The following is a 24786-nucleotide window of genomic DNA, read 5'->3' as shown; positions in this document are numbered from 1 at the left end:
ACTTTGAAGTAACATTGTCTCTTAGAGTAAGGTTATTCAAATTCACTCATTACTTTTTCCAACTAACTCCTGACAAACTATTTTTTGTCTTGACTAACAATTTTTGGCAATTTATACCTTATGCATTAAAAAAAAAAAAAACTCAACTTGCTCCCTGTTCTTATTTTTGTTGAATTTCTTTTTACTTTTGTTATACTTAAATCCCATACGGCATTGTGGTAGGCAGTCTCTAAGATGGCCCCCAAAGATGCCATCCTCTTGGTATTTACACTCTTGTATAACTCTCTCCTCGAGTGTGGGCTGAACCTAGTGATTTGCTTCTAACAAATAGAATACAGCAAAAATGACAAGTCCTTCTGAGGATAAGTTACAAAGAGACTACTGTTTCTGTTGAGTTTCCTCTCTTACTCTAAAGGAAGTTGGCTGCCATGTTGTGCGCTGCTCTACAGAGAGGTGTTCCACATGACAGAGAACTGAAGTATCCAGCCAATACCCAGTCAGGACCTGTAGCCCACAGGGAGCCAAGCTTGGAAGCAGATCCTCTGCTAGTCAAGCCTTGAGATGACTGCAGCTTCCACCGATGCCTTCACTGTAGGAAGACTGTAGCCTTGTGAAACACCTAGAATTTAGAAGGCACCCAGCTAAACTGCACCCAAATGCTTATTTAGCTCATAGGAGTTGTGAGACAATTTTTACTGTTTTAAGTTGTGTAAATTTGAAGTAACTTGTTATATAGCAATAGATAACTAATACAGATTTTGAAAAAATTCCTAAGAATAATTTAATTTACAGTATACTAATAGTTCAATAAAATCCCTTTCACAGAAACTAACATATAGCACTATCATATTTATAAGCATTTCTATTCATATTATCTCTATTGAACTCCATAAAAAAATCCTATGCACAATGTGGAATGTGTAAGAACAAATATAATTCTGACTTATATCCTATATTTAAGTATCTTAGAATTTAATCTAATATGCTCCTTTCTATATTCAAATTCTTAAATAACTTGTTTACTCCTACATATCTGCCTTATCTATGAGCACATCTTTAATTAAGTTTTTTCCTCCTTTCTTAAATCTTCTTCCCCAAAGGACAAGAATGTCAGAGGACTTCTTGGAAAACCCTAGTAATCATATTGAGATGCTACAGAATCACCTCAACTATTAATGTTTCTGAAAGAAATTGGCTGAGAGGAATGACTTTTCATCATCTAACGAGTAGTCTAAAATCACAAAGCAAATGACAGTAACTCAGAGAGAACAAGACTGAAATAAAGTCCCTCAACACTTACCTACAAGCCTACTTTTAGCTTGTTTGTATGATTCAGTCAGCCCAAACATTTAGTGAGACCTAGTGCCAGAAACTGAACTTAGTGCTGAATTTAATTGAGATGAATAAAACACGGTCCACCATCGCTCCTAACTCATCCTGTTCTGTCAAGGATTCCCAGGACAGGGGAAGAAGACAGAAGATAGTTACAATATGATATAATAGGTATTACAATAAAGGTAAAAGAGAAAAATATGGGCAAAAAGACAAGGTAACAACAAATCTTGCTTAAAAGAGACAAGAAGACATCACAGAAAAGGTGGAGTTAGTTGGAACTTGAAAAATGAATAAAACTTGCCAGGTACACTGCCAGATATAAGGAAAATGAGAATCCAGGAAAAAGACTGTCATGCAATGCAAATGAGATTCCTTTGGATTCCCTTCAGAAGGCTCATGGCTAAGGCAAATGAATCAGCCTTTCACAACCTCATTTAATCACTTAAAAATAACTAAGTATATATCATATGCCTGGCACTTGTGCAATACTCAGATCCTGCGCTAGGTAACAAAAACAAAGCAATAAACACATTATTAAGTTCCTAACCGCAGGGAGCTTAGAGTCTAGCTGAACTTAAGGGGGAGCAGCCGTTCATTTGAATTACGTCAACTTTGAACCACTCATGAGATTTCCCTCTCTAAATCCTTAGAGCCAGTCACATTCTCTGTAAGCATCAGTTTCCTAATTCGTAAAGTGGGGATAATACTATATGTATACCTCAAAGGATTGTAATGAGGATTAAATAATGCAAGTAAAATATTCAAAACAGTGAGCTCAATAAAAGCCGTTACTGCTATTACTATTATTGTCATCATTGTTAAAAATAAGGCAATTAAAGGTTTTAACGAAGAATTCTTCTGTTTTCTAAATCGTAAAGAAGGAACTGAAAGGACTCCTTTCTATTTAGCATCTTCTAGATTCTATAAACAAAGTGTAAGAAGTAATAACGTTATTATCGACTAAGGCATTAAGTACCCTCATGTCTGTCATAATGGCCCCCCAAAAGAGTTCTGAAAATAATATCTAACCCATCAGCAGACATAGTCTTTGATGATACATACAATCGAGGATTGATCTGAGTAGTAGCAGGATTTTAAACTCTGTGTATATGTGTATTTAAGAAGTAATATTGTATAACTCAGGCAGAAAGCCTTAAATTAATTCACTATGGGCCTAAAATAAAAATCTGATATACACTGGAAGGGATGCTCTGAAGAGCATGAAGTAAGAGACTTGTAGTAACTGATGAGGAGGAAAGGAAGAAGTGATGGCCTGAAATGATGAAACAAATAATCACAGGAAGGGTGACTGAGGTTTAAAATTGAAAAAAAGCTCACAAAATTGGGAGCCAAACATATCTCCGACAGAAGATTTAGAAAGCAATTCTTTGGAGGAAGTCCATTATTAGTTATTTTAAACCTATTTAAAAAATCATTCTTTAAAGGGCACAACACCATCCAAAGTTTTGGATGATTTCTTTAAGCTAAATTTTGTTCTACAAAATCCTACTGTTCAAAGCTCAGCAAACCAAACACAATGCAAAGATTTGCACTGAATGTGGAATTCCCCAAGACTGGTATAACACACAAAAAAAGCAAATGATATAAAACATTCTTAGAGGCCCAATCAAAAAGAAATACAATATATACTAGTTTTTAAGTTCCTATAATGCAATCACACTACACTTATTTTTTTATGCTGGTAAGATCTAAGGTAAAACAGAAGTCTTCAACACAGAGAAAACAACTTAGAATTATTTTACTCTTCTTAACTGTTACCCATCCTCTCTTTAAGTTATAACTTCTTGTCCTAAAATTATTCAAGGAACTTTCCCAGGACTTCCTCTTTTACTGAGTCTATTAACTTCTGAACTCAAAGGCTGACTGTGAGTTTCAAGAGCCAACTTTCCAAAGGACACCAAGGAAATTTTTGAGACCACAAAAGCTGAGTAATACAGCAACATTAAAAGAATGGGCAAATACTATATTTGATTTCCAAAAGCAAAGACTTGAGATTTTTCTGAAGTAAAATGAAAATTCAATTTTAAAATTCTGCCTTAAATCTTATTTAATAGTTATTTATAGTTTAAGGATCCAAGGAGTATTAACTGTAATTTTATCAACCTGGGTGTAAGCTCCTCAAAGGAAGTGGAGAAGCAGTATTTGTATAGTAATTAAGATTTCAAAACTAGGTTTTAGAATCAGAAAAACTTGGGTTCAAATTCTCCTTCCTCTGGTATAACCTGTGTAACCTTGACTTCCTAAGCTTCAATTTCCTCACCTGTGAAATGCAAGTATCAATTCCATGAGGTTTTTTTCTAAGAGTGTTAAATATGAGAATAATATATAGAAAGCTTTTGATAAATTTTTGCTTAAAAGAGGAAGGGGGGACAGGAAGAACTATCCTACCCATCTTCATATCTATTATATAACACCTAAAGGTTAGTGATAAGAACAACATTAATGATAACAGAAGCTAAAACTTATTCCATAAGAACACTTTTAAGGTACTTTTGCACTTAATCCTTGATCAAGAGAACACATCATAAGCTGACTAAAGTATACCTCTTCATTTTCCTAATTACTAGTGAGGTTGAACATCTTTTTATATATGTACTTACCATTTTAGGTTCAATTCTGACTCAGATTAAAAAACAGAAGTTTGAATTTGAGGAATAATAACTATCACTGTTTCTCATCTTTTGTTCCTAATCAGCAGATATATCTACTTATATCATAGTTTGTACTAACAAAATTCAATTTATTAATCTTGCCTCTCTTCCCTCTAACCCTCATACCTTCTTACCTACTTTGCCTAGTCATTCTTTTTCTCCCCGCACCCACATGGCTCAAGCTCTCCAGGTGCACTAATGAAAACCCACTTATTGACTGGTAGAAGACAAAGACTTTAGAAATTACTAACAATTTATTTTGCATCCATATATACACATTGTTAATATAAGCATTTACTTATTCCTGCAAAATACATTTGAGATGGCTCTTACTATAGGTAAAGTATATTGCTTTAACATGGTGATCATCCACTGTCGATTGGGTGTGTTTCCTGCGGATCCCAAATTCACACTTCACTGCAGTATGACACACTAACAATATACGTGCTTATAATTAATCTGTTTTTGCAGTATAACTGGAATTGTTTTAAAGGACAATTTTTCTTATTTTCAATTTTCAACCTCTTTACAGTTTTATTTCTTCTTGGAATGCCCTTATTCCATGCGGAATAAATTCAGAATAAATTCTGCATAACTGGATGAAGGAAAGTATCACCCATATCTGGGTGATGGGGCCTGAGGGAACACAACTATCACCCAGATTTGGGTGACATAGCAATCAACATGTTAAGTACTTGGCCACAATTTCTCAATTTTTAATCCTACGTGACAGCTGCATAGCATTAAATAAAAATTTTAACATGTGACCACAACTTTTCTTCTGGGCTATCTAATCTTACTTTTCATATGTGCACAAGTAGTAGAATTGGACAAACAGGAAAAATTCTATCTTGTAACTACTGTTGGCAAGTAGCATTTGGAAGGGTAGAAAACAGCAGAATGAACCATATTGAAGAATAAACATAAGTTGCTCCTAGAAAAAGGAGTATGAATTAGAACTAACAAAGGCATTCAGCAAGGTTATAAGATAGAAGATCAATATATAAAAATCAACTGTACTTCCATAGCCTGGCAATGAACAATCTGAAAAATAAAGTTAAAAAAAATCCCATTTATAATAGCACCAAAAAGAATACAATGCTTAGGAACACATTTAATAAAGAAGTGCAATGCTTGCACACTGAAAAGTACAAAAAATTTTCAATGAAAGAAATTAAGGTCTAAAAAACAAACAGGCATTCCATGCTCATCGATGGCAAGTCTTATTAAGATGGTGATACTCAATACTTCCCCAAATTAATCTATAAATTCAACATAACCGCTATCAAAATTACAGCTCCCCATTTTGTAGAAATGGACAAAGTGACCCTAAAATTCATATGAAAATGCTAGAATCCAGAATACAAATGCACCTGGAAGAACAAAGTTGGAGGGTTCATACTTCTCATTTTCAAACCTTACTACAAAGCTACAGTAATCAAGATAGTGTGGCACTGGCATAAGGCCAGACATATAGATCAATGTAATAAAATTGAGAGTTCAGAAATAAACTCTTATATTTACATGTAATTGATTTTTGACAAGGGTGCTACAACCACTCAATGGGAAAATAATAGTCTTTTCAACAAATGGCAATGGCATAACGAGACAGTCATATGCAGAAGAATGAAGCTGGATCCCTACTTCATACTATATGCAAAAAATTAACTCAAAATAGATTAGAGACTTAAAGAGCTGAAACTAACTATAGGTGTAAATCTTCATGACCTTGAATTAGGCAACGGTTTCTTAAACATGATATCAGAAGCACAAGTGATCAAAGGGAAAAAAACAGGTAAATCAAACATCATGAAAATGAAAAGCCTTTGTGCTTCAAAGGACACTATCAAGAAAGTGAAAAGATAACCCACAGAACGGGAGAAAATATTTGTAAATCATATATCTGATAAGGGACTTGCTATCCAGAGCATATTAAAAAGTTATAATTTAAGAATTAAAAGATATATAATCCAATTTAAAATAGGCAAGAGATTAGAATAAACATTTCTTCAAACATATATAAATGACCAATAAGCAAATGAAAAGATGCTCAAAATTATTAGTCGTTAGGGAAATGCAAATCAAAGCCACAGTAAGATACCACTGCACACCCACTAGGATAGCTATACTCAGACAGTTAATAAGTATTGAAAAGGATGTGGAAAAGTGTAAAGCTCAAAGACTGTTAATGGAAATGTAAAAGTCATGTAGCCTCTTTGGAAGAGTCTAGCAGTTCCTCAAAGAGTTAAGCATAGAGTTAGCAGATGACTTAGAAATTTCATTTCTATGTACCTACACAGGGGAACTGAAAACACAGAAGCACTATTCATAACTGCTAAAAGGTGAAAACAACAAAACATCCATCAACTGACAAAAGGTTAAGTAAAATGTGGTATGCAGACAATGGAATATTACTTGGCCATAAAAAGGAATGAAGTACTTACATATGCTATAATGTGGATGACCACGTGAAAGAAGCAGGGTACAAAAAGGCCATATTGTATGATTTCACTTATATGAATAAGGAAATTCACAGCAACAGAAGGTAGATTAGTGGTCACCATGGGCTGGGGGAAGGGAATAATGGAGAGTGACTGCTAATGGATATGGGGTTTCTTTTGAGGGGGATGAAAATGTTCTGGAAGTAGACAGTGATGACGATTGTACAACTCTGTGAATATACTATACACCATTGAATTTCTACCATTGTACATTGTAAGAGTGCATTTTATGGTCTGTGAGAATGTGAGATACTTTCCAAACCTTTTCAAACCAGTTCAGATAAGCCACTTAAATTATTAGTAAACACTTGCTAAAAGCCTGCTCCAGACAAGAAACTTTGTAAGGTACCACAGGCAAATTCTACCCTCAAAGTGTTTATAATCTGATTGATAATATAAATAATGTGAAAATGAAACAAAATAAACTGTAGCTTGATATACAATAAGAAAATGTGGTGACTCTGCATATAACTTAATATAACTAACTCCTACACACAGGTATGTATTAGAAAAGGAAGAGATCACATGAACTGGGGCAGGAGCAAAGAGGGAAAATATTGTAAGCTTAAAACCAAAACAAAACCCTAGGTGACAAATATGCTATCTCCCTCCATTACCACCAAAACCCGCTGAGATCCTGATAGAAAGAAGGCAGGATCTGGATAGATGAAGAGAAAAGGAGGTAAATGTTTTTGATTAAAAGGTGTCAAGTAGGAAAATACAAAATGAGCTATTAAAATATAGTGGATGCAATTTGTATATATTGTATATGTTTGTATATTGCCATATATAACAGTACAGTACAATGTGTTTAGAGGCATAATTAACTTTAGATGTCAGAGATGAGTTGAATCAAGCTCCCTGTATATACAGTTATTATTTGGGATACTTCACTTGACTTGAGGTATATAGCTAAGCTGTTTGTGGAGTACTTATTTCAATACCAGATGAACTTGGGCTGATATGATTACTTTTTCTTTGCTTGTTAAAAACATCTTGCTAATAATTCATTGTCACAAATTAGCAGATTTTTATTTAGAAATATACTTGACAAATAAATGTTTTCATCAAATCACAATTAGAAAACTAGCTGTCAGCTAATAAAAATAATAAATATTTGCTGAGGACTTACTGTAAGTGCACAGCATAGTTTCAAGCATTTTACACATCACTCTTAAGCAGGGTGCATCCAACATATACAAAATAAGACAATTTAACTTTAGCGTAAACTTTTTAAACACAAGTACCCTTAGGAACAGATCAGTCAGTTCATCATTTTTTATTTTATTCTAAGTACTGTTGCTAATTTGTATTTGATTTTTTTTACTTCAATTTTCTCATCAATTCTTTTGCTAAGTTCATTTATAGTATCTGCTACTCTTCTTTCCTCAATTTTACTACATCTTCTCTATTATCAAGCAACTCCCTTCCATGCTTCAGAATTCAACACACCTCTTCATTCTATCACTATTTTTAATTCTAATTCACTAATAACTCTGCTCACAATGGTTCCTTGATCCTTTATGCTTCACAGATGATGTTTTACAAAATTGAAAAAAAATAAATAAAAGAGGCATCTTTTAGGTCTCTTTGAGAAGGAGGCTGAAAAAAAGTTCTAGCCTCAAATGCCTAGAATTCATTGCTGAACACAGTAATTATTCAGTTAACTCTTGCAGAACGATGTTAAAAAGCCGAAGGGACTATTTAAAAGAGAAACTTATAAACTTATCTTAATCTCCATGAAAGGGTTATAGTTTGAAAAAGTTCCCTAGGTGATTAACATGTCACCACTCTAACCAAAAAAAAAACCAAAAACAAAGAAACAAACAAAAAAACTCCACCACCACAACAAAAACAAAAAAGTATATTTGCTTAAATGAACTCAGCTCCTAGGAAAGCACTCAATTTTCATTTTGACATTATGATACTGGTCAGTTATTTTTGATGAATCAGTTTGATTCCTTCAAAATTATTCCTGCATATGATACTTTTGAAAAGCTACCGCTCTTCATTTTTTATTTAACTATTCTAAAGGTAGATCTTTAATTATATTTGTAAAGATGATTCCCTCATAAGCAAAGTAACATGTTCTCACCAAGGATTTCATAATATGTATGTATTTAGTATAAAACCAACTAAAGAAGCAGTCTTCAGATTAAGCTGGATAAACAAATACACCAGGAAGATGCTAGGAATAGTCTTATACAACAGAAAATAGTCGTACAAGAACATTCACTTTGTTATTCTAAGTTCACAGTAATATAGTCAATATACTGGAAAACAAAGACTCAAGAAGAAATGATATTATTATCTTCTGGTAATTTAAACCAAGTAAGATTTAAAAAAACAAAAACACAAAACAAAAACACATGGTATCTACCATACTACTTTTAACCCTGATTTAAGACTGTTTGGAGAGATCTTCTAGATCAATCTTGAAAGTAATTTTCAAATAACCATTAGTATCTACAACAATCTGACCAGATCACTAAATTTTTTAGTACCCATTCCATCCAAAATGTGAAAAGCAATAGTGTTTGGTAGACTGTATTCTTATTTATAAGTAGCTTAAAGTAGTTTAACTTACATTGGCTTTAAAAGCTATGTGTTAATACGACTATTTACAATAGCCAAGACACAGAAACAACCTAAATGTTCATCAACAGATGAATAGATGAAGATGTGGTGTATATATATATAATGGAATATTACTCAACCATAAAAAGAATGAAATAATGGCATTTGCAGCAACACAGGTGGACCTAGAGATTGTTACATTAGTGAAGTAAGTTAGAGAAAAGACATATCATATGATATCACTTATATGTGGAATCTAAAAAAAAAAAAGATAACAAATTTTATTTACAAACCAGAAACAGACTCATAGACACAGAAAATAATCTATGGTTACCAGAGGGAAGCAGTAGGGAGGGATAAATTAGGAATCTGGGATTAACAGATACACACTACTATATATAAAATAGATAAACAACAAGGACCTAACTGTATAGCACAGGGGACCATATTCAATTTCTTGTAATAAGCTATAATTACAATCTAAAAAGAATCTAAAAAAAAATGTATGTATGTATGTATGTATGTATAACTGAACTGCTTTGCTGTACAAGTGAAACTAACATTGTAAATCAACTACACTTCAGTAAAAAGTAAAATTAAAAAAATAAAAGCTATGTGCTAATTCTAATTATGGATATACATATCTATATCAAAACTATAACAATAAATTGAATATTATCTTGGATATTCTCAGTTAAGGTAATAAAGTAAACTTAGGATTTCAACATGATTTTAGAGTTAAATTTTATATATACTTTTAAAAAGTCTATATAAATTTAAAATATTGTCCTCATAAAATTCTCTAATAGACCAATTCATAATTATGTACTTTGTCAAAGAAAAGCCTGATGTTTTCTCAGCTCTGAGAACCTGAAGTATTTAGACTCCCATATCCACCACACACTTGAATGTCCCATAGGTTTGTTAAATTTAACATGCCTCAAACTGTAGTACCACCTCTCCATGTTCTTCCATATCCCCATCATTCAATTCTTATAGCCTTCTCCTCTTATATTCCAGATCTTAGTGAATGGAACTTTCATACTTCAGGGCCCACAAATATAAACTTGAGAATCAAACAGTCATCCTCAACTCTTTTCATTCTCCATTACTCAATCTACCTACATGTAAACATCAAACTGTATCCAGGCTAATTTCTTAACACTTGTTATGGGTGTCCTCTTCCATAGTTGCATTGTCTTAGATAAGGACCTCATCAATTCCTAGATGGCCTCCCTAGCCTCTTTTTTCCCTGCCTACCACCTAATCTTTGTATCGCTGCCAAAAATTTTTTTCAAAATACAAAGTATACTTCATTACTGAATGATTTCTTCATTCCCCAATGCCTTTAAAATCAAATCAAATGCAAAATTCTTAAAGGCATATACATTCCTTCATAATCTGGACCCTGACCCTCTCTGTAGCTTCAAATCTTATTGATATGCCCCCTTTTCAGCCCTATGCTCTGATAATCTAAGCATTTGCATTTTCCAAAATTAAACTATTGCCCCAGACTCCCAAGTCTAGCAACTCTAAAGTTTTTGTTTCATTTTGTTTTAATGGACATAACTGGGGATTGAACCCAGGACCTTGTGTATGCTAAGCATGCGCTCTACCACTGAGCTATTACCCTCCCCCCAGACTCCCAAGTCTAATTAATGGTTTTCAAAACTTAATGTATCTCTAGTCTAAATTAGGTGATCCTCCTCAGTGCTCCTAATGCTCCTTCTTTGTTAATCTTGATATTGCAACAAATTTTTTGTTTATCTGTCTACATTAGACTATAAGATCCTTGAAGGCAAGAGTGAAGTCTTTTATTCCACCACTTGTAATGCCTTAGTTCCTGATACAGGAAACACTCAATGTTTGATGAACAAGAGAATAATTATGAGATCATGGCCATGTCCACATCACACTAGATGTTTCATATTTCCAATATTAAGACTTATTATAGAACCCACCTAAAAAGTGACTTTTCTTTTTACCAATCTAAAATCTTACCAACTTTTTTCCTGCAGATAAGACTGATGATCCTTAACTGCAAGAGTATCTCTAGAACCTACTCCCTTTTTTCATTTATCTAAATTCCCTTTTTTCCCCTTTTGTTTTTGAGTTTTCACTAGTCCATAAAAATCCTAAAACCTGAGAAGCCTTACAGTTTACAGTTGAAGAAATGGGCTTAATGACTGGTCTAAATGTCACTTGGCTAGTAGCTAGTTTAGATTAGATTCTATGCTAATTTCACTACATAATGCCTCCAAATGATAACCTCAGTTTGAAAAACCCTTAATTTTTATTTTGAAGAGGTTAAAAAAGATATTGAAAAGGGATCACAGTCACAATAGTGGAGAAGAGGAACATTCAAACGACCTAAGAATAATCTTAATAGGAAAGGTGCATCTATATGAAAGAAATGCATTCACTGAATGAATTAAGACATGAATGAAAATAAAGATTATGGAAGGATAAGACTATTTTTGGAAATATATATTAAGAGCCATAAAAATATTCAACTTTTGGCCCAACTTCCACTAATCAGATTCTACTCTAAGTGAATAAAGCCCCCAAAGGGGAAGAAAAAACTATATATAAAGATGTTCCACTAGCTCATTTTTGTACAGAAAAAAAGTGAAAGTAAAATGTCCTAAGTAGAATGACTAAGGAAATTATGGTTTATCCACTGACAAAATACAGGGTAACATTTTAAGTAGTTATAAAAATGTGTATAAAATTAGGAAAATCTTTATGATATAACCTTAAGAGGAAACAGGACCAGGTACATATACTTACATCATAAATACATATTTAATGATAGTTATATTCACATAAATATTGTAAGTAAAAACCTAGTAGGAAAATAAAATGTGACATTACAGATACTCTGTTTTCCAAATAGCATGTGTTTTTTTCCCCTACACTGCCACTACAATTAAAAAGAGAGAAAAGCTTTAACTTTGAGGTTCTTCAAAATTTTTTAAGTTCTAAATTCCACAATTTGGCATTACCTAACACCAGAAAACTATAAGTAGTTTTGGTTCCTAAGAAAATTAAGGGAATGGAGAGTTGCTGAACTATGAAATTTTTATAAAGAACACTAAAATTTTGTTCACTATCTTATCTTCTAGTTGAAAACCGAATCACTAAAATCATATGATAATGAGCATAGGTGGCAGCATGGCTCAACAAATAGGTAGCATACTAGAGATTCAGATACTAAACTTCATCCTAGGCAGTCACAAGCTTATTGTAAAAAATTAAGTCATTTAAAATTTATAGTGTTTAGGCCCCCTCATCTCAATACTGAGAACATGCAATGGCACTTTGACATACAGTAAAAAAAAAAAAAAAAGTTAGAAATGACTAAAGAACTACAATACCTCTCCCTTTCCCACCAACACCTCCCAAGTCCTACTATGCATATCTGGATTACATAGGTCATTTTAGCCCTGAGCCTACTAAATTGCCCCTTACCCGTGAAGATGGACATCCAGAGGTAATATTTGAAACCAGAAGCAAAATTGAAGTGGGTATAAAAGAACAGAAAAAATTCAAAAACACTTCTGCATATACTGGGAGTTCGATATTTGCAGATATTAACTACTATATATATATAATAGACAAACAAGTTTCTTCTGTATAGCACAGGGAACTATATTCAATACCTTGCAGTAACCTATAATGAAAAAGAATATGAAAATGAATATATTTCTGTATATGTATGACTAAAACATTATGCTATACACCAGAAATTGATACAACATTGTAAACTGACTATAGTACAATTAAAAAAAAAAAACACTTCTGTATATAGATCTTCCCCTTATTCAGCTAGGCAAACCTAAGTGTCCAAATACAATTAATTAAATTACACCAATTTAATTACTTTAAATGCTGTCCTAACTTTTCTGGGCTCTGTGTTTTCTTTCTTCTATCAAACTTGCTCAATATTCAGCAAGCTCCACCCATCTAATGTTTCTCCAATCAGTCCTATATCTCAAAACGGAAATACAATTCAAATTCACATTATCAACAATTGTTTGTTGGGTGTTTACTAAGTGCAAGCTACCATAGACTCAGTATCTAGGAAGGATTATATCATCAATCTTTGCAAACAGCCTTTGGACTGATTCCATTTTCTCAAAAACATGGTAATTAGCATTAAAGCAAAATATAGTACCTATTATTTCTTTAGTTAAAAATTCCAGATAGAGTGAAGAAAATGTTTTTTAAGATAGTATCAAATTTTAAGATGCCCTTCACAAAAGATACCAGGGTTATTTAAATCAATAACTCTAAGCAGACCCCTTTGTTCAAATTAGGGAATGAAGGGAGTAACTTCTTATTCCAAGCAAGAAACACTGTAAGGTTATACAAAACCATGAGCAACAATTTCCAAACTCACAAACAAGTAACACAGCTACAATATATCTGACTCTTGTCATTTAAAATGTTTGCATGCCTAGCAATTGAATGGTATCACATCCCACTGCATTCGCTTCTTTAGTGTTTTTATCTACAATAAAAGCGAAAATTTTATTCAAGTAATTTGTTTCCACAGTATAGGAAAGTCAATTAAAAAGCCCTTCCTTTACCTTTGCTCCTATGTTCCCATTTTCTTCTCAACTCAGACTCTGCTCCTGAACACAAACACATAGTACTGAAATGAATGTACACATCCATGAAATGTAGTACTCTAAAAGGCAGGCACAGAAAGATAAAGACTGAGTTCAAACTGTTCTACTCGATACACTGGGCTCTAAGTAAGAAGTCTTAGATCTTAGATATAATGGAAATGGGTACGGAGGACAATCACATTTAGGCTATAAAGCATGAATGTTATTGCAGATTACACCTTAATATTAAATACCAAAGACTGAGCACATGAGCAAAAAGTATCCTAATCCTAAAAACCTCTAAATCTTTTCAAAAATGCTAGAAGTTATCCCATCTGATAAGTTATTCCATCTGACATACCCACTATCAGAATCAAACAGTAAAGGAGAGATGGACTCAAGTGGTATTCAGGGAGGTGTTATGAATATCAGAATGGATGAACAATTGGTATGGAGATACACAAAAGGAGAAGGGTCAAGCATTATCAACAAGTTTCTAGTTTAGGCAACTGAGTTGATGGTAAAAATATTAACCTACTTCACACAGTTCCAAGAAAAGCTTTCTTTCTAGGTGGGAGGGGGTATGGGTAGGAGGGAACTGAGAGAGAAGTTCAGATTTATATACTACTTTTGAAATTACAGTATTTATGGGACATCAAGAGGTGCCTGGTAAGACAGCTGAATCTGTCTCAGAAGAGTATACTCTAGAGATAGATCTGTGAGCCATCAGCATGTAAAAAAGCCAAGTGAATAGAAGAAATAAGTAGGAAAAGAGAGTAGAACGAAGTTTAAAGAACCACCTTGGGAATAGCAATAGAACAGTCATTGTCTCTCTTCTAATGCTGAAAGTCAGAGGTGTAGTATTATTTACTGAAAACTGGGGTAGAAATGAGAAAAGGGTCATTTTATTTGCCCACCTTTTTTGTTCCCCCCACCCCCTTCCTTTTTGGAACAGCTTTCTCCCTTGGGTTCAGGAATCTCTCTCATTTGTAGACTCTGTTGCTAGCTCTTTTTCCTCTGACAATGACTGTTCTTCACTATATCCTATGCTCTATTTTTAGTATAAACAACAAACATTAAACCCACAAAACGTAAACTCAATGTCTGGTGAGTTAGTATGGTACCATTCCTCATTTCTTGTTCCAGTTTCTAGTGCTGTATGTTCATGATGCTATCTATTTTAATTACGATGAAAAAGAGAGCAATGTCTATTTTACCTGCTTGGTAGAGCACCTAATCCAACAGAATTAACTAGTAAAATAAATGCCACTCAATAATAATGTGAATTAAAAGATGTCTGGAGTTGAGTGATAAACAAGGGCAAGAAAAAGTATGTCCAATCATACAGCAGCTGCAAGATCTGAGACAAATACCTAAAACTGTTCGAAGTATTTTTTGACAGGGCAGTACCAAAGTTAAAGAGTATATTAAATTCAATTTCAAAATCCAGACATCAAAAAACGACTAATACATGTACGAACATGGGTGACTCTCAAAAGCATTATGCCAATGAAAGAAAGAAAGAAACCAGATACAGAAGCCTATATACACACTGTATGATTCCACTTAGGCGACATTCTAGAAAACGCATAACTATAGGGACAGAAATTAGATCTGGTTGCCAGGGGCTAGATTGGGGGTAGGAAACAGATTATAAAAGGACATAAGGGAACTTTATTGGGTGATAGAAGTATCATGTGTCTTGATTAAGGTAGTAGTTACAAGACAATATTTGTCAAAACTCATCAAACTGGACACTTACAATAGTGAATTTTATTGTGTAAATTAAACCTAAATACATCTTATTTTTAAAAAACTCGGTAATCGTACCACTATTTTATTTGAATAGTATTTTTAATGTGCTGTAATGTATTTTTCATTACAGTTGACTTATCTTAATTGGTATTATATATAATACTTAAATTATCAAAGAAAATAACAGTTGTAATATACCAGTCTTAAGTTTAAAACAAGAAAGTATTTAGATACCTTCCTTCAACAAATCCAGTATCTTACTCCCAATTCTACTGCCCAAGGGGGCAAAACAAAAAATCCTTACAATGCTTCACAACCCCAACAGCTAAAAAAAGAACTCTGTTTTAAATTTTTCTTTAATTTATTTTTATACATAAGTTATGTGTATATTGTTAGGGATATTATGTAAATAAAATGTGCTTACCCAAAAAACAAGAAGCCTCAAGGACATATCTGTATCCAAGAAAATTATATTCTGAAATTAACACAAAAATGTATTTGCCATTGACTAATCTTAGATTTAGAAATATATCTTTATGAACTATCCTACAGTTTAATTTTAACTAATCAACTGAACAAAAATGTAATGAATACCTACAACACAGGACAAGCACTGTGATGGTGTTACAGACAAAGATGGAAATAACAGTCTCCTTGCTCTCAACAGTCGAGCGACTGCGTAAGAAAGAAAGAAAGAAAGAAAAGAAAGAAAGAAAGAAAGAAAGAAAGAAAGAAAGGAAACATGAAAACAAACGACAAAACCCACCACCAAAGGGAAATCAAGTTGTAGAACTACTCTGGGGGTGGTTTCAATTTCTGGTCCTTGAGCTGATGTTTTAAGAAGTAATGCATCTCCAGAACAAAGTAAGAATGCTACACTTTCACAGTTAATGTCAATGCCTTTTCACCAGCAATATTTTGAAGTTAGGGAGATCTCAGAATTTGAGGCCTTTTAAACTGCTCTAGGTTTCATTAACATTAACAATAAACCATCTATATTCACCAAGCTATGTAAAAATTTGCTTAGGGGGAGATAAAGATTGAATGGATGCTGACAGAGAAAGGAAGAGATAAATGAGGAAAGAGAAAGAAAAGAATAAAAAGATTAGCAGAGTTAAAAGGCAGGTCATATATGTCTTTCGCGATAACCTGAAGTAGGCTGTAGCATAAATACTGGATTCTTAATTCTTTTCTCAAAGGGGAAAGAATGATAACAGTAGCTTTTAGGCCATTACATTTCAACTTTCAATCTTAAGAGTTTTTTGAGGCATAGGCAGAACCCTGGGGAAAAAGTATTATGTTATGTGCACCAATTTAAGGGGGTTAGGCCCAATTTATACTCACGTGAAATTTCAATTTGGTCATAAATTACATATAGCCTATACTCAAATTATCAATTACTTTAAGTAGAAATTGGCAACATACAATCCAATCAGATAAAGATAACTAAAAGCAGGTTTTAAAATCCTGAAAGGGTTAAGATAAGCAACAAAGAGATACGGTATGGAACAAAGAATTATATCCATTATCTTGTTTTAACCTATAATGGACTATAATCTGCAAAAATACTAAATCAATATGCTGTACACCTGAAACTAACACAACATTGTAAAGCAACTGTACTTCAATTAAAAAAATACATACAGCAAGTATGGAAAAACAAACAAACATAACAAATAAAATAAAATCCTGAAAGGGTTGCCAAGTAGCAGTGTTGAGAAAACTCAGTGATATATTCCTTTACTAGGATTAATTTCAAGGACATGTTTGTTTGTAAATAAAAGATAAAATATATAATTATAAAATTAATATTTTTAGAGTAAACTATACTTTGAGTTTTAATAATTCACTAGTATTTCAAGCATTGTTAGTTTTTAAGCTATCTAGAAACAAGGACAATTTTTAAAAAATAGTATTCACATAAAAACAAGTATATACACATTTCCCTGGCACAAGACTAAAGGATTGAGAAGTACAAGTAACTCTAATACACTAATTCTAACAAAAAGGAATCTAATATGTCAAAATTATGTCACAGCTTCTGAATTTCTCAGGAAACGCAAAAGTATACAAAGTTATTTTAATAAATAAACTAATTAATGTTGCTAATTCCATGTTTTTGCATACTGAAAAAGTTTTTCTTTTGTGTCCAAAGGCAAATATATACAAAAGAAAACTTTAAGAGTTTGGTATATTCATGTTAAATGTTACACACATGTAAAATGGCAAAACAATTTACCTAAATAAATTATGTTGGAAATTTAATGTATTCTTGAGAATATTTTTTAATGCTTAGTGTTTTTATAAAAAATAAGTCAAGAATCACAATATTATAAAAATAAAATGACTTTTCCACATTTTCAAAAGCTATCGATTCCACAGATACAGCATGCATATATTCAAACTTCAACAGCCTATTTAAACGTACGTTTGTACATAGAAACATTTTGTATATTATATATGGTGTAAATTAAGAAGGTTTGCTTTAAAAGACTGTAATCAAATAATGAAGTGGTTATTAACTGACCAAAAAAATTTAGAAATTGTCTTATTAAATTATCTTCAGGATCTCTTTATAAGCCACATAGAAAAAAACAAGTCTCACTACTTTATAACCAAGCCTGCCCTTTTTATTAAGAAAATATTATAAATCTTGAAAAGGCAGGGTGGTAGAATGCAAGGGACATAAGTTTTAGAATTAGACATATTTCAGTTGGAATACTATCTGTAACACTTGCTAGATTTGCCACCCGGGGACAAGTTTCTTAAACACGATGAGCCTCAATTTCCTTGTCTGTAAAACAAGAGCGTTATCACTAACCTCACTGGTAGTTGGGAGGTTCAAATCACGATAAACAGTGCAGTGGTTAAAGTTGATGGGTAAAGAAAGCATCAGCTCTGGAGTCCTTTCTCCACTTTCTCCCACTTGTTAGCTGTGGGACCTTGGGCTAGTCACTTAATCATTCTATACCTCAGTTTTCTCAAATTATCTTAGGATAATAAATAAACCGAACTCAGGGACACTAAACTTTGAAGAATTGAGAAAATCCATATAAAGCCCCTGGCACTTTCTGACCCATGGAAATCACCCAATAATATTACATATTACAAAGTGTAAAGCACTCAGCACAGTGCCTGATCCTCCCAAATTTTAAAACTTAGTTTTTCTAAACTAAGTTCTAAATTACTTTTTACTGTCTCTAAAACTCAAATTCACCCCTGAAGATAAATATTTGCCATTAAGGATAAGAAAAAGACTATCTCAGAGTCTCTAAAGCAATTTCCATAAGAGTGTATATAATGGCAACAGCTCTGGAATAAGTGCACAACTACCCAAGTTGATGACTTTGAAAGAATCAACATTCTTTGCCTACATAAATACTGGAATTTTAAAAATTGGTCATACTAATTTATAGATTCATTTACTATACTACAATTGGTCATAAAAGTTTCTATGAATAAAATCACTCTAAAGCTGAATTTTTCCTTTCTAAAAAGATGCTTTGACAATTTCAACTCAATTATTTAAAAAAAAAGTAAAAAATTCAGATTGATTAAGAAACTCAAAGCTGAATTATAAGACAGAAAAAATTTGCTGACTTCAATATTATTATATTTAGGATATACAGTCTGAATTCTATTTTAGTTCTTTGCCTAAAGTAGACAATTTCCTTGACTACATGACTTGTAAGTACTGAATCAACTGAGCAACAAAAGATAGTATTAAAAATGTACTAAACTAGAAATGTGGAACCCTAAATCCTGAAGAATGAATCATTTACTAATTATAAGACAACGGACAATTTTCTGACATTTCTAGCCTTAGTTTCTTCATCTGTAAATTGCAGATGATAATTGTTTCTATTTCATGACCTTGTTAGAATTAAATGAGATAATATTACAGGAACATACATCCTTAACACAATTTCTGGCAAACCACAATAAGCCCTTAAAATCTAGCTGGCAATGCTATATCAAGAAATGATCTCTCCCAGTAATATCACTTTGGGAATAGAAAGGAACATGCCTTGAAACATCTTCAATCTAACAAAACCCAATTCATTAAAATTGACTCCAGATTTACATCAAGCAAAACGGTACATGAGACAAGTATCTAAAAACACTTTTATTACTTAACTTACTTGGGCAAAAAATTCTGAGCACATGAAATACTCTTTAAAATTACAATCATGGCCTTAAATAAAGAGACGTGGTTTTTAAAATTGCTTTTAAATTAACTAGAAACACTAAAATCCCACTCAATGTAAAAAATAGTATGAAAGTAAAACTTTCAAGAATTGTTATTTACTACAAATATAGTTAATTCATTTACATTCCTTAGGCAGGACATGGGTAAACAAATTCAGCCACTCAAACACCAAACATATACATACAAGGTCAAGATTTCTAATGTAAAAGTACTATTTTCATAACAGGAAAATAAAACCAAAATACAAGTATCATATCTCTCTATGGAGATGAGAAAAGCACCTTGGACTCAGATAACTGAAAAAGTCACAAACAGTATCAGGACCAAAGCTCACACATTTCTTAAAGCAATATAATCTAATAAGAAAAAAACCTCATTCTCCTACTAACTCACTACATGAATCTATACAAATCACGTGGCCTCTGAGTGTCAAGTTTTTCATGAAAAAATGGAAATCATGATGGTCATTTATTTCACAGGGAAATGAGAATATTTATAAATGAACTCAGGTCACCTTGATAAAGGACCAGTTTAAAAATAGAAAGATAATTATTAATGACAACTGCTAAAAACAGAAAAAAGTTTGCTCAAAGGTATATATTAAAATTATTTTTAAGGTTATGTAAGACCATAAATTGCCACCAAAGCCAACTTAGTATGCTCAGGAAATTAAAATAAACATATCAACTAAACACTTAATTACCAGGCTTCTGTAAAGTTCCTAGTCAGTAATTTCCTACTCATTTTACAGCAAATAAATGTGATAAACAGAACTGAAGTTGCATTTCTCTAAAAGGAATTTTTATTTACCTCAGTCTCCCCAATCATTTTATATAAAACTGAAATCTTACAACATTTTTAGATTTCATAATTACTTACAAATTATGCTTTTCCTAATAAGTAATAAGGTGGGAAAAGTTAAAAGAAACTATGTAAAACTCAAACTCTTTAATTTTAATTTACTCTTGTATTACTAATTTTTTTACATCTTATTTTGAGTGAGTAAAAAATACAATAGGGTATGTCAAAATATAACACAGATGGGTTCAAATGTCTCTATAGCAGTCTGATGATGGACTGGTACCAAAAAATTAAATATGAAATTAGTTTAGGAAGCCTTAGAAAATACAAGCTTGGGCTGGGGAGTCTGGCTCCAAATAAAGAAAATTTCATGTATGAATTGGTATAGCTTTGTTCATAATACTGCTGAAATTTAATAATCACTATGCAGAAAACCAAAATTAGGTTTACTATCACACTGAAAACTCTCACTTTTCATCCCCAAAGAGAATCTGAAATAGTCTTCCTTTCTTCAAATATAATTTTTTTCTTCTTAAAGGTGGACAGTATTATAATGATCCCTAACGCAGGTTCAAAAGCTTTCAAATAACTTTAGTAAACAAATTTGTTGAACAGCTTTCAAAAGGAAGCATCCTATATATTTGCCTCAAAACACTAAAAACAATTAAGTATTTAATATTCAACTTTAACTTAGTTTACTAGACTTTCATGATATACTTTAAAATTGTTTTCTTTTCAAGTAAGTATTATAAGTTATTGATAATTGTGCAAACTCAAGAAAAATAAACCATACTGTTGAAATTTCTTTCAGGTATATCAGGAAATATTTCTCCAAATAATATAACTAGCATTGTAAGATTTCTGGAACACTTATAGTTGTCTCCTTTTACTGAATTAAAAAAAAAAAAAAAGAAAGAAATACAAGATTAGCCACTGGTGACTGTCCCAACCAATACAAGGGAGGTAGAGAAGACTATTCATAATTTCTAGGGAAACACAAATTATTCCTTCCAACTAAGTTATCAAAAATGTAAAGTACAAGTTTAGGTTTTACTCCACTTTCACAATGTCTTCTTTAAAAATACCAATTTAATTGGTTTGGCCAAACAAAAAACATTTTCAATCTACTTTAAAGAAATATTTAAGCTATCTTAATTAAAGTTATCACACCACCTATATTACTTACAGATTACTACATACGTAGAGTTAGGAAAATAAGATCTGTAAGAACTAATTCACTTTAATTCCAAAGTTAGAATAAAAAAAACAATCACATAGATATCTAACATAGTGATATAAGAAAGCTCCCTTTCACTATAAAACTCTAAAAATAAGTTGCTCCCCTTGATGAAAAACTAAGCAAGCAGACCTCCTCTTTCCATTACCTTTAGCAGAAGTATGTTCATCCCTTATACGTCTCAGTATTTTATTTAAATAAAAGTTGTAAAGACAATCACAGGTTCATAGAAGGACCTTTTAAGCATTTATATTGACGCCCTTACCCCACCTCCCACCCCCAAACCTTCCGCTGAAGATGTGAACTGTTCCTTCCTTCTGTATCCTTACCCCCTCCCCATTCGCACGCCCCCCACCTAGTGTAGGCCTGAGGCCCTGTAGAAAACAGTGTCTAACAGGAGCAGGCAGCACAAAGACAGGAATGGGAGATTAGTGGGAGGGAGGGAGGCCGGGATTGGGGCTCAGCAGGAGCTTCAGGCTTTTTAAAATTCAAACTGCTCCCTGACCAATACAAATCACGGACACGCTACTGACTACTACACGGATTTATAGCATTAAAAACATGCCTAGTACGTGACAGCTATATTAACTTCACTCTTTTTAACATTTATCCATACGTTTGCAGGAAATGTGGAACAGTTTATTTTAAGCAGGGTGCTAAACTCAAAAATAACCTTCAGAAAAGTTACTTGGTCTACAACGACAATAATAATTTAAAAAGAGACACAAAAAATCCGAACCAATGTAACACCCACTAATAAAACAAGGGACTTTGTTGATCAGTGTTGCTTCATTTTAACCAACGAAAGTATTATTTCACTAAATATGAGACAAAGTATCAAAATAGTTTAACGTAGGAATACATTTATTTTACTATGCAATTTGTACGGCTGAGGAGTTTCAAATTGGTTGCTTTTCCCTTATACCAACCTACATTACCAACACCTCCATAATAAACAAGCTCTAAACACTTAAGTTACTCGTGAACTAGAATTTGTTAAGATAGAATTGATATTTTTTCCCAGCATTTACAGATACATTTGACCTATTAAAATGACACCTCTCTCGTTACACAGTCAAACATCATGGGCACAAACAGCCAATGACAATCCTGGGACCTCAAGAAGATCTGCCCTGACATGAAAGGATGGCACCTTCTACATTTCTTTTTTTTAACTTCCCAAGGATTTTTAAGCATAACTTAATTTCTATCCTTTTAAAGAAAATTGGTTTTACCTGTATCTCAGAACAATTCTCAGAACATGTAAAATTCTTTTTAAGCTCCTACATGTTTAGATCAGGAAGTACCTCAGTGTTTTATGTACAGTCGTTTAAAACTGATCTCATATAACTCATACAAATATAAAGTGGCAGGGTAAACCTGTCAAGTACTTTATACTTGTCTTTGAATAAAAAGCCCAGGTGCAACACTGTCAAACAACAACATAAAAGCTCTCTGCGTGGGTGGGGGGGTCATATGCAGTGTCTACCACACTACGGTTTTCCATATTAAATATTCATGTGGACGATTTGATTCTTTTTAAAAGGAAAATGAGTCTTGATTAACTTTCCAACGTCCAAACAAGTTTTAAACAGGAAAAGAATTAGCACTGGATCCGTGTCTGAGTATTTACATTTGTCTCACTAACTGAAACTACTTCCTCCCTTCATGGGGTCACAGGGGGAAGAAGGGGGGTTGTTTGTTTCACTGGGACGTTCCCCACTCCCGGACCAGGAAAGTTGTAAATATGGGGACGACCAGGGCACATTTGCTGTTAGTTGTATTGTTTCCGCCTCCTCACTAGCTACGGCTCTTCTCCCGGGCGAGGCCTGTCACCGACCAGCAGTAGCTCCGCTCAGCCCGGAGCTCTCCTAATCCCCGAGCTCAAGTAGATTCCGCTGGCCCGCGGCCTGCACTCTCCGTCGGGCCTACGCCTCCCCGGCCGCCCGGCAGGAGCCCAGTCCCCGCCACCGGAGCCGGCCGGGAGAGGGTACAAAACCACCGCCACCCAGGGCGGCTGCCACCAGAGAGGAGCGAACTCTAGACTCGCCCGTGGAGGAGACCTGGGGCCGCTAAGGAAACGGCGGGGAGGGGAGCGAGGAGGAGAGACGCTGAGGACCTGGCGCCGCCGCCGCCGCCGAAATAAAGAGCAGGAATTTACCTGGGCGAATCGGCGTCTGAATCCAAGGGGAGGCCGAGGCCGCTGTGGCGAGAGACTATAATCCGGGCCGGGAGGGGGGGTGGCTACGGCTCCTCTTCCGTCTCCTCAGTGCGGGGAACATGTAGAGCCGGGGGGAGACCAGCCGAGAAGACAAATCGCTGCTTCTTCTTCCTCCTCCTCCTCCTTCTCCCACATAGAAACACTCACAAACACCCGACCGGGGGCCCGAGCTACCGGGGGGGCATCGCCGCCGGCCCGGGAACCAATCCTCCAGTCGGCGGGGGCGTCCCTCCCTGCGGCTTGGTGGTGTCGGGTGAGTCGGTACCGACGGAGGGAGGGGGGGGAGGGCGGGGGGGAAGGAGCCCTGTGTGTGTCTCTCTCTCGTTCCGTCTCTCCCTCTCAGAACAAAATGCCGACCGGAAGTGCAGCTGCAGGAATGACTCCCTCCGCCGGCGCCAAACACTAACAACCACCCCCTCTTCCCCACTCCACTTCCGCCACCGCCGCGCCGCCGCCGCCACTTCGCCTCGCGTCTTCGGCCGCGCCGCACCGCACCGCACGGCAGCGCGCTGCGCCGCACCGCACCGCACCGCACCCTGGCCGGGCGGCGGCGGGCAGCGAGGCGGCGGCGGCTCTCCTCTCCACCCTTCTCCTCGAGGCGGCTGTGGATGTTGCCTTTTAGTGTCGACCCAGCGGAGCGGCGTTTTCGCTACGGCACGGGCGGGCCGGGGCTTCCCGGTCTTTATTTTCCTGGAGGCCCACCGGAGCGGGGCCCGAGTTCGGTGGTGGTTGTGTGCGTGGGGGGCGCTCAGGCCGGGACCGGCTCGCAGGCCGCGCACGCTGCCCCAGCTGCTCATTAGCTCTAGGGAGCCGAGCTCGGGGCGGCCACGTAGAGGACGCCGGCGATCGGACGGCGACGGTGCA

At 34.7% G+C, this 24786-nt stretch overlaps 1 protein-coding gene across 3 annotated transcripts in view; it reads right to left on the bottom strand.

The window, feature by feature from the left end:
- Positions 1 to 24002, bottom strand: part of NIPBL (NIPBL cohesin loading factor) — a 175364-nt gene extending 151362 nt beyond the window's left edge. For all 3 annotated transcript variants that reach the window (XM_031444091.2, XM_031444078.2, XM_031444089.2), the window contains exon 1: positions 23863 to 24002. The gene's annotated coding sequence lies outside the window, so the exon portion shown is untranslated. The remainder of the gene's footprint in view (positions 1 to 23862) is intronic.
- Positions 24003 to 24786: the final 784 nt, after the last annotated feature.

Source organism: Camelus dromedarius, chromosome 3, assembly GCF_036321535.1.
Source record: "Camelus dromedarius isolate mCamDro1 chromosome 3, mCamDro1.pat, whole genome shotgun sequence".
NCBI classification, from domain to species: Eukaryota; Metazoa; Chordata; class Mammalia; order Artiodactyla; family Camelidae; genus Camelus; species Camelus dromedarius.
This window is presented reverse-complemented; position numbering and strand designations above follow the sequence as displayed.